This window comes from Diaphorina citri, unplaced genomic scaffold (genome assembly GCF_000475195.1).
Source record: "Diaphorina citri unplaced genomic scaffold, Diaci psyllid genome assembly version 1.1 scaffold103, whole genome shotgun sequence".
NCBI lineage: Eukaryota > Metazoa > Arthropoda > Insecta > Hemiptera > Psyllidae > Diaphorina > Diaphorina citri.
Window position 1 is genome coordinate 9,112 of NW_007377540.1, and position 14,236 is coordinate 23,347.

Here is a 14,236-nt window from a genome sequence, read left to right on the forward strand (position 1 = left end):
TTAGGCTGTGATTTTACCTCTCTTACTTGTTTTACTGTGTGTCGCCCATCACAAGTTCCTATGAAAACAACATGTGTCATACAGTAATCATTTATTGTAAGAAATAAAAACCTGTGATATCTTATTATTTTGTTTGGACAAAATTTTGCGTGTCTTCTTGTTGTGTTAACTTTTCACCTTGATCTCTTATTTTTTTTTTACACACGGGGATGCGAAAATGCTTTAAACCTTGAAAAAAACTTCCCTTAAGTACTTGTCATCAAGTCCTACTAATCAACGGAAGGCTTTAAGTATAACAGATTATCTCATTCAGAGTCAAAAATCAGTCATAGAGAAATAAGGTTATCTAGGTGCATGGCAGTGCACCAGGCCAAGTTCTGGCCTCAACTTGGCAATATTTTCCCTTCTCAAATTAATAAATAACTATTATTAACATGAAAATAAAAGGAAAACATTGCCAAGTTGAAATTGAGAGAAGGTTGAAGAAATTGAGATCCAGCATTTTCAGCAGACACGAAAAACTGGGAATGCAGACTTGACCTTAATTTTCTGATCTCACCACTTTTATAGGCCGACATTTTTGGATTGGGACTTGGCCTTTTTTTCACATTTGTGTTTTTGGGGGGGTAATAATAAATAAATATGTAACATGAAAAACAATGTTTTGGTTTGAGTCAGGATAGGTAGTAAGTATCCATTTCTATATATAACTTAAGTAAAAAGTATTTACAAAGGATGTCAAAATTAAATAAATTAATTAATAAGGATAGGTATTAGGTAGTCAGAGCTAGATAATATAAACGACACCATAATGGAATCCCGCCCATCTAATTAACTGGATGCTCAGGCTAGGAGGTCAATTGATTTGAATTGAATTGAATCATTCCCCCTCATGTTAACTCGTTGATCCTTTGATGCTGGTGTCCGCACTGTAATTTGTTTAGAATTTCTAGTGTTGCGTTAGTTTATTTTTAATAAGACAACTCATTTTGGGTTGCGCCAAAACAGGTACAATGAATGTGTAAGTGATCGCTTAAATTTTATTTATTTTTAACATTATTATTATTTTTATATTTTTCTCATCCATTGTAAAATTTAGACACTTAAAAGTATATTATTATTTCTTGTTTTAATTAGAGCTTATGAGTTTTGATGATAAACACGTGCTAATATAAGTATATAATTATAGATATATTTTAACAAATAAAATCTGACCTTTTTCTATTAATTTCCTCATCTTAGTTAAATTTTAATTTTCTCAGCGCTACCGCGCTCCGCCCCGCCAAGTCAAGAATGTTTGAAGGCGCTACTAGAGATATACCTACGCCACAGACAAGTAGCCATTTTCAGGTAGTTGTAGACAGTGATGCGCAACTGGGGCGACGGAAAGGTTCCGCAGGGCGATGAAATCAATTTGGGCAGTAGGAAGGCGATGAGTTTTTTTTTTGTGATTAAGGAACGATGGCATATTCCTAATAATACTCTTCATTCTCCACTATTTGTAATTTTTTTGGGGTTTTTTGTCTAAAGCAAAAATAATAATAATAATTTTAGCCCTTTTAGTATTCAGCTCTAACTATGTAGTAGAAAAATGTATAGAAATATCTAAGAATGAGGTATGTACATAACTACATATTTGTACGTCAAAAGTACCTACCTTATGATGAACTTCCAGTACAAAATTTTTGAAAAAATTTGCCTGCGGCGCTTAAATATCAAGGTTTGATCACATTGCAATTCACCAAAAATTTCAAAAAATTCGCCTGCGCGCAATTCGCAATTGCGATTGCGCGGTGTTTGCGAAATCCGCGATTCCTACATATTTTCCAAAGGTACGTGTGTGATATATCAAATCATGCTATTTTTTACTTATAAACCTTGTGAATTGAAAAAAATATTATCACACAAGGTTTAGAAGTAAAAAACAACATGATTTGATATGTCACACACGTACCTTTCTTTAAATAAATTATAGGATTCGCGGATTTTGCGAACACCGCGAACCGTCAAAAATTAAGTGAATTGAAAAAAAAAAATAATAATAATATCACGATAAATAAGATTTAGAAGTAAAAAAATAGAATGATTTGATATATGATATATCACACACGTACCTTTGGAAAACATGTAGGATTCGCGGATTTCGCGAACACCGCGCAAATCGCAAACAGCGAAATATTGGACCAAATCGAAATTATAATGAGACCATAAGATTTTGGAGCAAAAAACATTTCGATTTGATAGGTCGCACTTGTTCTTTTTAAACACTTTTGTGATTCGCGTTTTCCGCGAAAACCGTGAACCGCAAAAATTTGAGTAAGTTGTCAATTATACTTTAAATTTAACTTAGAAAACGAATATGTAATTAAAAAAAAAAAAAAAAAAAATAGGGGTTCTCATTTGAAAATCCAATGTTGGCACCTAATTCGCGGACTTAGCGAATTTTTTCGCGAATCACGATATTGCCAAAATATTTGCATCAAAAATCAAAAAGTTACGGTTTTTTTTTTGTTTTTCGAAATTTCAAACAGGCTCCGAGAAAGTCAATTGAAACATAAATTCTGGGACACCCTGTATATGAAATCAAGATGTAAATACTGATACTGTAGTATTTTTTTTTTTTGAAAATTTTTCCAAGTTCAAAAATCGGCCGCCCGCGGCGGCCAATTTTTGGTCGAAAGTTTTCTATCTTAAAATACTTCCCGTGTAATAAGGAATCATATAAAAGTATGAAAAAAGTTGAATTTTTTTTCGAAGTTTGAAGCAACATTGAATTTGGTTGATATCTGGATGAGTGACTGTCCGATTTTTACCAAATTGTTACAGTCGCGTCCTTGGACCATACCGGGATAGCATACTAAATTTCATCGCTCTATACGACAAACCGTTTTTGAAATATTTTTTATACAAGCTTTTCAACCTTTTCCACGAAATAAGAGTCAAGTAACAATTACTTTGGTTAATATCTAGTAGATGGGTGAACATCCGATTTTTACCAAATTGTTACAGTCGCGTCCTTGGACCATACCGGGATATCATACCAAATTTCATCGCTTTACGACAAACCGTTCTTGAGATATTTTGTATACAACTTTGTACTTTTTCCCATTTAAACCTGTAGTACGTACGTACAGACCATGGGCTAAAAACCACTTTTTTCACATCAGGGGATCCCAAAACAGATATTTCCAACCATTTCCCGATTTTGAAAATTTGGACCGATAGCAATACTTTCATTACTCGTATAGCTCGCTACACTGTAGTAATAGAAAGTTCCCAAAACAGATATTTCCAACCATTTCCCGATTTTGAAAATTTGGACCGATAGCAATACTTTCATTACTCGTATAGCTCGCTACACTATAGTAATAGAAAGTAAAAAAAAAGTTACGGGATTTTAAAATACGATGAAAATAATAATATTTATTTTAATTGTTATTATTACATTGCGGTGTTTACAATGTGGACTTAAAATTACACTTACTTACAACTACTTAAAACTACAAAAAATATATTAAAAATATAAGACACTTTTATTTAGAAAGACTAAGCACGAACATTGAAAAGGAAATCAAAATAAAAACATTATAGCTCTGTAGGAAGATTTTGGCACTTGTTATCAGGTTATCACAGAAATGAGCAGACGAAGAGGATCTCCCTTGTTATCCCCAGAACTCCCCCAAGGAATATGGTACCGTTTCTAAGAGCTGGCTCTTCAGGGTATTTCTGAAGGGCTCAGGACTAAGAGATCTTAGCTCCTTCGGAAGTTTATTGTAATGTTTTATACCCTCCCCAAGAAAAGATCCATCCATAATTTTGTTCGAACTGTTAATAATGTTGTTCTTGTATTTCGTATTGTAACCATGAATAACCTCTTGGTGAAGGTAGGAGCAACTTTATGAATTAGACAACAGGAGTCCAGGATTACTTGGGCATAAATAGTGAGAATGCCATATTCCTTGTTCCTTGAAGAGAGGTCTACACTATAATAAGGGGGGTGGGGGTGCAATCTTGAAAGTTCAGGGTTCCGCAAAGATGTTCACCTTTTGAAAAGGGTTCCGCGGGCCAAACTAATTAAGAAACACTGCAATACTTCACAATTAGGTGCTCGGTCAACACGAGAAAACCAGAAATATTTGCAATCGAAAAACGAGTGCAAATTTTCGTCGATGGTGGGATTCGAACCCGGGATCTTCTTCTTGGCAAGCGAGCGCGTTACCTCTGGCCTAACCGTGTCCCCCTTAGATAAACTTTAAATTTAAACTTCAGTCCTATTCGAGCAGTATAAACAATTACCTACACTTAAGTACCACCGACGCATTAGAGTCAACTACAATCATCTACATTATTCTACATCTATTAACACATCTGTATCTTATCTGACTAGGGGACGTTAAACAGAAAGACGACTAGCGTCTGGCTGTGGGACTATGAACAGGGAGGAGAACAGCTAACCCTACCCAGCCTCGCAAGCTGGCAGTTCCTCAAAGGGTTCTCTCTGCTTTTAAAGACCAAGTACAAGTCCTCACGATGGTCGACTGCGGTTCAGGACGAGCCAGCCAATTTAACATGGCTAGAGCTAGAGACCATCACCCCGGTGTATAGCAGATACAAAAAGACATCTTTTCTTTATTCTGCTATCGCCATTCGGCGAAAGCTAAAGCCGCTACAACAACAACAACAACAACAAATGAGATCTACCTACCTTGAGCCGTTGTCAGTGTTTTTCTGGCGCACCGTGTATATGGAACAATAATTTAATTACCAAATTCCCTATTCCCAATGGGGGGGGGGGTTATGAACACATTGTATAGTTAGATGGAACTGTTGACACTGAACGATTTTTAATCGGACTTTGTCATGACTGCTTAAAGAACTGGGAGAATGTTGGTGATGAAATTCGGAAAGAGATCGTGTTGTAAGCCTGTTCATACCTACTTATCGCGAGAAATATTTTTTTTTCCTTTTAGCCTGTTTGCACTTGCGAGAAACGTCCTTTTTTTTGTCATGTCAGATGTAGGTATTTAATTGTTTTATTGTACGGAAAGAAATATTTCGTGATTAATTCTTTATTTCGTCAATGGAAGGTTTTTCGGCTCTGTGCTTGGAGTTCGGGGTGCACTCAGGCTCGAGAGGACAATGGAGTAGCTACTTCAATCGAGTGGCGGGATTACAAGTCGAAAAGAAACGAGTGATGATAAATATTGAGTAAATGACTTGTAAGACTTGTAATACTGTGATACCCACAAAATTGTGAAAAAGCTCACTGCTTTACCACAAAGATTCGTGATTTCATTTGATTGATATTATTCCGTCAATAAAAATGCTGATATTGGACGTATTTTTTCTTTCTTCTTTATAGTGTTTTTTTTTCTCCCCCTGTTGTAAAATTAAAGAAACTTTAGCCAACACACCTGGGAGCAGCCTAAGACGCGTTTCGTTCTTATTTGAACTCATCAGTTAGACATAGCTCTCAGGTGCTGGCCAAGAATTTGGAAGTGTTATTTATACTTCAGAGATGGAAATTGTGGAGAAACGAGAACCTGCGTTTTCTATGTAAGATTATATTTGTGTTGAGTGTTGTTGTGAGCGCCACAGTACTCCCCCCCAAGTGACAGCGTTAGTCACTAATTAAGCAGCGTGCAGCGAGGCAGGGCGGGAAGGGAGTGTGTTGTGTTGCGGGATCTCGTCTGGACTTGGAGTGCCGAGTCCTGTGCAAGTGCTCTGAACCCGCGAGCAGAGGTGTATTAACGTGCTGGGTTGCGCAGAGTGCGCAGCCAGGACGCGGTCAAGTCCAGATGAGGGCTCTCAAGTTTCCTAATTCAGGGTCACCAATTTAGCCAACACCTGAGAGCAGCCTAAGACGCGTTTCGTTCTTATTTGAACTCATCAGTTAGACATAGCTCTCAGGTGCTGGCCAAGAATTTGGAAGTGTTATTTTTATTTATACTTCAGAGATGGAAATTGTGGAGAAACGAGAACCTGCGTTTTCTATGTAAGATTTTATTTGTGTTGAGTGTTGTTGTGAGCGCCACACTGTCTAGTTTTTGCATAAAATGCGCCACGGCATCAGAGGTAGAACGGCCATGTCGAAAGCCAAACTGCTGCTCCACCAGTAAGTTGGGCCACCCCACCCGTTAATTAGAAATAAAGTTTGTACCCCGCCTATTATTCGCTTCATAATTTGTGTGCTCCTCACGTAGTAGAGAAAGGTTGTCTAAAACCGGATACCTATTTTTGAAAACGGTCTAGAACAGTTATTGTCGGCGTTATTTCCTCAGAGCTGAATGGAATTGATTTGAAATTTAGATTTCTTTCCAGCATTAGTACTCAAAGACCGTAAAATATCATGAACTTACCGCGGAGGCCATCCCCCCCCCAAAGTCAAAGTATCTATATGTTTTGGAAGACGGGTATGATGAAACCGGACAACGAAAAAACAAAACGATCATTGTAAATGTAAATCTCTTTAGTTGTAAGTTGATGTACTTGTAAGTTATTTAGTTTTTAATGAAGTACCTATTAGCACACAAATGTCACATGTAAAAATATTGGTCAAGCTTTAGCTCTGGCACACGCCTCATGAGCATAATGTTTTACACATTGAATGAGCCTCAACAACAACAACAACAACAACAACAACAACAACAACAACACCAACAACAACACCAACAACAACACCAACACCAACAAAAACACCAACACCAACAAAAACACCAACAGAATCATATAAAGTATGAAAAAAATTGATTTTTTTTTTTTGAAAATTTTTCTAAGTCCGAAGTTTGAAGCAACATTGAATTTAGTTGATATCTGGATGAGTGACTGTCCGATTTTTACCAAATTGTTACAGTCGCGTCCTTGGACCATACCGGGATAGCATACTAAATTTCATCGCTCTTTACGACAAACCGTTTTTGAAATATTTTGTATACAAGCTTTTCAACCTTTTCCACGAAATAAGAGTCAAGTAACAATTACTTTGGTTAATATCTAGTAGATGGGTGAACATCCGATTTCCGATTTTTACCAAATTGTTACAGTCGCGTCCTTGGACCATACCGGGATAGCATACTAAATTTCATCGCTCTATACGACAAACCGTTTTTGAAATATTTTGTATACAAGCTTTTCAATCTTTTCCACGAAATAAGAGTCAAGTAACAATTACTTTGGTTAATATCTAGTAGATGGGTGAACATCCGATTTTTACCAACTCTCCTTAAGAGAAAGAACCGAAGCTAGAGATTATTTTTATATCCATAGAAATTGTTCTCCTGTGTACCTGGAGTCGCCGTTAATCTCCTCCCTCATCTGCTTCAACAAACACTCAGTAAACTTAGATTTAGATATACATGAAAACAAATTTAGGGTCAGGTGCAGGGAGATTCTGGATATAGGCTGATGGCCTGTATATGGAGTCTCCCTGTACTTTAATCCTGTCTACGTAATTGCAATTGCTATAATTGCGTGTAGACAGTGACAAAAAAAAAGGCATCAGGCAATCCAAGTCCAAAATTAAGGCAATCCAAAATTTGGCTAAGGCAATCCAAAATTTGGCTAAGGCAATCCAAGGCATCTGGCAATCCAAGTCCAAAATCTTCGATATTCAACCAAATGCGTTCGTCCAAACACCTACTTCTAAGCTTTAACGTTTTAACAGTTACAGCAATTTTATTATGTTTGACAATAGTGGCAACCTACCCATTATTTGAATTAAAGGGCTCAATAGTATCAATATAAAGAGTACCTATAACCCCAAATACTATGAATAGGTATCAATGCGAGAATAACCACAAATACTATCTAGAGTACGAAGACCTCATCCTCCAGATCAAACACCAGAGGGGGGCCCTACCCTACATCATCCTGACCTATCTATCAAGTATCTGCAAACAATGCAATTGGAAACCCAAAGCATTCTTCTATCGGCGTGACGTGAAATGCAAAAATGATTTGTCACTTGACTTCTTTCCTGTTGTGTTTATTATTGTGGGGGAATAAAATCCTATCAAAAATATGAAAAAAAGGGAATTGTTGAAACCTCTTCGCTCTGAAGAATCTGATATGAAGGTTGAGAAAAGAAAGTGAAAGGTAATTATGGAGAACTCAAAACTAAGGGATTTTGGGTCAGGATAGGTTAGGTTTACAAGGGCTGACATTTTGGACTTTCAAATTAAGTTGACTGGGTCTGAATGTGTCCTGTGCCCGTCACTCACGCTCAGACAGTCTGTCAGACAGCGGTCTCACAGACCTAGGTCTGCAAGACAGTCTTTTCCGTCATACTAACCGACCGATCTGTCTGAATCTGAGCGTGAGGGGGGAGCACTGGACGCCAAAGGCCAAGAACGGAGAGCTCTCCATTTGGAGACCAATTCAACAAACTATCCCTCAAGGAAGTCAGGACACATCAGGCCTCAAGAGTCTCCATTGACACGCGGGGTGTTTTTATTTTGACTGAATGACAAATGATGGCTCCTACCCAACTACCAACTACCCAGGTTGCCAGGTTTCCCACTCTCCAGAACGCTGACAATTGACAACACCGAATTCCAAATCGGGAAATATAAATATTTTGATGCTGACATTTATCTCCGGGGTGTAAAATATGAACTGTGACATTTCCTGCTGACGGCAAAGTTAATGAACAGATAGCTTTCGTTCCGATGGAGAGACACGCCAGGTATATACGTGACACTTTGGAAAAGCAATCACCAGAAGGATCGGAAAGTCGGGACCAGGAATTGATGACAGGAAGTTTGTACGGGAATTTCGTCAAATAATGATGAAAATGCAGCTATGATAACTATGTAAGAATAATTGTAATCTCTCAACATTCAACTTTGTAAACCTCCGCACCCTTCATCTTCATTGGAAACCCTCTATCTGAATGAACTTTAACAGGGAAAAGGACCACGTAAGAACCCTAACCATGTGCCATGCGATTATGGTTATGTTTATGTAGTTCGAAAGATCTGATAGCCCCGTGGGTCAGGACAAGGTTGGATTATAGTCAAACTAAGTCAGATACCATCACCGCTCGGTGTTAGGTTACGCCATCCGCCACTAGAATAGTAACAACAATGCTACGAAAAAATAGAAAAAAAGGCACCAAATATAACTATAATAATTTTTATCAACACATGCAAATCCTACCACAATGCTCTTATACAAAATAGTATCAAATTTTGATATCTACACACCAAAAGAGTGTCAATATTTTACCAGTCCCATCTCATTTGTGTAACTATCATTTCTACATTATCACTATTCATTTCTAATTTACCTCGCGTGATTTAAAACCAAAGCGCTACCACCCATGATCATCCAAACAGAGAGGGGTGATTTTTCATGGGCATTTTGAAAAATGATTCTCTACCCCGAAAGTCCCAAACCCCTGACCTGTGGCCCATTATTTTATTTATATTGAACAGAAAAATAACGTAAACAAATGTCACACGATTTCTAGCCATTAACTGGGAAGTGAGAAATGAGATTTTACGGGTACATCTGCCAGAAAATCCGATCTACCAGAACTGATCGCTCAAAATATTCAGGGTGCATGGGAAGTCTGAGAACGTGTCAAGATTGAAGGTTGAAATGAGGGGAACGTAAGCTGAACAATCACAAGGTGGTACAATTCACAACATGCCTAACAAATAAAATGAAAAACTTGTGAATCTGGTTTCAGTTACTGTTCCTTTATTACAAAATCAAATTTACGTTCCTTTTATTAGCAAAGTAACGGAGTCATCCATCCATTACATATGTGTGAGATTGAGAGACTGGATTATCAACTAACCCCGTATTTCGCTAGCAAATTTATTGCTATTCTCTTCTGATAGGCTCTGTGAGGCTCTCAATTCGTTATAATTGTTGACATTTTTTTCCCAAATGAGGCAACAAGGGAGGGGCATAGAAATTCAGAAAGCCTGTGTAAATCTAGTCAAGAGTTTTTACTCTTGAGGCTTGCCACATCAACAATCGAAGGGGTTTTCAACTTTTTCACCCCATGAAGGGGTTTATTCAAGGGAGGGCTACCGGTGAAAATTGATGTGGCGTTTTTGATGAAAACAACTTTGAATTTTTTTGATTTCTAGTAAAAAAAAAAGAAAATATATAATAATACATTATAAATACAAAAAAATACTGGAAGAATTTCACAAAAATGTCTATCTTTTCGGTGAATACATCGAGAATATCAACCCATCGATTTTTTCTACTCCCCAAGATTTTTGCAGAGGCGAGACGTTTTTACTTTAACTAAAAAAAGAGTTAAACTCGGCCTCTTATAAAAGTTCTCGCAGTTTTTATACCCCCCTGCAGTTTTATATGGCAAGGGTTATAAGAGTTGTAACTGTAGTTACAGATGGGCCCCCCGGCGACCACAGTCTACCTTATGGACGTAAAGAGCGCCCATCCTGTAACCGCTGACTAGAACGCTAAACCCAGTGACGAGGGTAGCAGTATGCTCCCGTACTGGAGAGTACCTTACCCACCGAGCTGACAGGACGATGAGGAGAGTGTGTTTTCTTGTTGAGTGGACGCGGACTGAAAGAGAACCCCGCGTTTAGTTGGGTGCGCTACCCGATATTAGAGATGAGGCCAAGACTTTTTCAAAAGAGGTTTGATTAGTTGATTAGAGGGATACTGTAGAGGTAACTGTAAACTCAGGGCGTAGTGGGTCTAGAATCAAGCGTAGGCGTGCGTAGGCCACAATTCCATCACTTTCAAAATAACATTAAGTGATTAAAGGTCAATATTAAGGGACTTTAGTGATAATTTGATGTATGGCTCCATATGCACGTCCTCTACATCGGATGCTACACCCGACTGCTCGTAACGCAAATATTCGAAGACGGAACCTGTTCCCTTTTAGAAACTGAAAAGCGCCTTTACTATAACCACGGAAACCAAGCAAATTTGCATTTCAAACGAAATCGGTTTCCATTTTCAGAAAGTCCCGAAAGAAATACGTCCTCTGCAAACGACTATGCCTGGCCAATTCTACATCTTACCACTTTACACGATAAGTACGTCCTTTCAAGGCTCCGTTAGAAGGACCCTTCTATCATTAGCATGCTCTGCCTTTCCTGCGGTCGGGCTATGCCGAGGTTGAGCCCCGCGATTGGACAACCTACTAAGTGTAAGTACTCCGCTACGGCCAAGGAGACCGTTAATCTTACAGTAAACTAACCGCTCTCCTGCTCAATGACTACAGTGGGAAGTATTCGGTCAATGTTCCAATCCGACTGGGAAGTCCAAAGGATCAAGTCTTACTAGGTCTCGGAGACTGTAACCTTACGTACCCCCTCAACTCAATGACTACAGGGGAAGGTATCTCGGTCAGCGTTCAAATCGGACTGGGAAAAGTTCCAGGATCCAAGTTCTTAACTAGCTCTAGGAGACTGTTAAGTACTTACTTCTCTCACATTGACAGTGGAAGTATCTGCGTCATTTGTCCAATCGACTGGAAGTCCAGGATCAGTTCTACTAGGTCTAGGAGGACTGTTTAATCTACTCTACCCTCTCAATGACTACAAGTGGGAAGTATCTGGTCTGATGTCCAATCTGACCTGGGAAGTCCAGGATCAAGTTCTTACTAGGTCTAGGAGACTGTTAATCTACTTAACCCTCATCAATGGACTACAGTGGGAAAGTATCTGGTCCATGTTCCAATCTGACTGGGAAGTCCAGGATCAAGTTCTTACTAGGTCTAGGAGACTGTTAATCTACTTACTCTCTCATGACTACAGTGGGAAGTATCTGGTCCATGGTTCCAATCTGACTGGGAAGTCCAGGATCAAGTTCTTACTAGGTCTAGGAGACTGTTAATCTACTTACCTCTCTCAATGACTACAGTGGGAAGTAATCTGGTCATGTTCCAATCCTGACTGGGAAGTCCAGGATCAAGTTCTTACTAGGTCTAGGAGACTGTTAATCTACTTACCCTCCTCAATGACTACAGTGGGAAGTATCTGGTCATGTTCCAATCTGAACTGGGAAGTCCAGGATCAAGTTCTTCTAGGTCTAGGAAGACTGTTAATCTACTTACCCTCTCAATGACTACAGTGGGGAAGTATCTGGTCATGTTTCCAATCTGACTGGAAGTCCAGGATCGAAGTTCTTACTAGGTCTAGGAGACTGTTTAATCTACTTACCCCTCTCAATGACTACACAGTGGGAAGTATCTGTCATGTTCCAATCGGACTGGGAAGTCCAGGATCAAGTTCTTACTAGGGTCTAGGAGACTGTTATCTACTTACCCTCTCAATGACTACAGTGGGAAGTATCTGGGTCATGTTCCAAATCTGGACTGGGAAGTCAGAGATCAAGTTCTTACTAGGTCTAGGAGACCTGTTAATCTACTTACCCTCTTTCAATGATACAGTGGAAAGTATACTGGTCATGAAATATTCAACAAATCTGACTTGTGTAAAGCCTCCACGACTCAAGTTATTACTAGGTCTATGGACACTGTTAATATACTGACCCCTCTCAATGATTAACAGTCGGCGAAGTTAATCTGGTCATTTTCCAATGGAGTCGACATGGGAAGCTCAGAATCAAGTTCTTACTAAGGTCTAGGAGACTGTTAATCTTACTTTCTACCTCTCAATGATGTGTGAACGTCTAACACGTTGTCGAAAGCAGTATCCTGGTTCAATGCTCCAAATCGGAACTGGGAAAGTCGAGGGATCAAGTTCTTCTTCTGCTTCATTGAACATTCAGCTGGAACTTGTTGTCTTGCACGCGTTATTGTGTATGCCCAGACCCTGTAAGCGCAAGATATGGCACAGCGATAGCTAGCGATATTATAGTGAAGCTAAAGTAACAGAATGAGAAGACATAGCGAGCGCAAAAATATTGAAACGTATGGCACACAAACGCGAAAAATTTTCTGTACATATATGTCCAGAACTGTGGTAAAGGGTCGATTTGTGTCTGAGGATTCGTAGGTATTTATGGAAGATAGAGTAGAAGCCGATTAGTTCAGCGAAAATTAGTGTATGGTAGTGCAAAATTTGACCGAAATTTCCCACACTAATAGCTAGTCAAGATTGTATAGTATGGGTGAGTGCGATATGGTAGGTTCGCAATGGGTATATAAGATACTTAAATAGAAAGGTAATTACCTCCTTTCCCCCCTCCTCTGTCTCCATCTTATTCCGTTCACTATCCCTTCTCTTTCTCCATATATATCTCTACTCTCTCCTCTCTCTCTCTCTCTCCATTCTCTACTCGTTCATCTCGATCTGTCTATCTCTACAATTCGTAGTAAGAAAAGGTAAAGATCACGTTAAAGCGTAGCCTTTGGGGTCGAATGTAAATCTACAGCCTCCTCACTCGTCTCTCCTCTGTCCTCTCTTCTCTCTCTCTCTCTCTCTTCTTCTCTCTTCTCTCTTCTCCATCTCTCTTCTGCTCTCCGCTCATCCTCTTCCTTCCATTTTCTCTCGTCGTCCCTCCTCTCTCCCTTTTATCTTTCTTTTCCTATCTACCTCCTTTCGTTTAATTCCCTCTCTCCAACTTTCTCTTTTCGCGTACGTCGGGATCTCTTTGTTCCAAATGTCTCCCGAAGACATGCTGGTCGGTTTCTTCACAATTGTCTTTTCTCTTTTGTTTCTCTATCTCTGATATTATCTACTCTTGCTTCTATAGTGCGGCATTGAAACAAAGAAAGTTATGGGTCAACGAGAAAGATCTTTTCCCTAAGTAGTAGAATCTCAGAGAGTCCGCGGATTGGGTCCTGAAGATGGGTGCGAGCGGCGACTGCGAATCGAATGGGGGCGCGGTCGGCGGACCGATCAACGAGAAACAATGCATTGACACTACGACACGAGAGGGAGAAAGAGAAGAGAACCGAAAGAGAAGGAAAGAGAAAATGAACTTTCCAAGCCCTTATCTAACTGACAACTTTTTCAAGCTTCTCTTCTTTATGCAGTGATAATGAAAATAATGTTTCTTTCCAGAAAATTAATAAACCATTGCATCCAAAGTTCGATCTCTGGTTTTCTAGCTTTTGAGTAGGCCTTTCCATATTTTTGCGACTCTTCTTCGGCTTCAGGCAATATCTTTACATTTGTTGCAGTGCCGTGATATTGGAATTTGTATTTTTATGTTCAGGCTATTTTTGGACAGATTGTGACTTTCCCACTTCGTTTGTTGTACATAATGTCTACATATGCTCCTCATTTTGATGAGTTTTGGGCAAATCTTCAGCTAAGCGTTGATGCCT

General features: G+C 39.0%; 1 long non-coding RNA gene across 1 annotated transcript; it reads left to right on the forward strand.

Annotated features, from left to right (window-relative positions):
- The first annotated feature begins 533 nt into the window (after positions 1-533).
- LOC113465416 lies at positions 534-1,032 on the forward strand. The gene is made up of 2 exons (XR_003390142.1): positions 534-683; positions 771-1,032. It is a non-coding gene; the product is annotated as an uncharacterized LOC113465416 (long non-coding RNA).
- Positions 1,033-14,236: the final 13,204 nt, after the last annotated feature.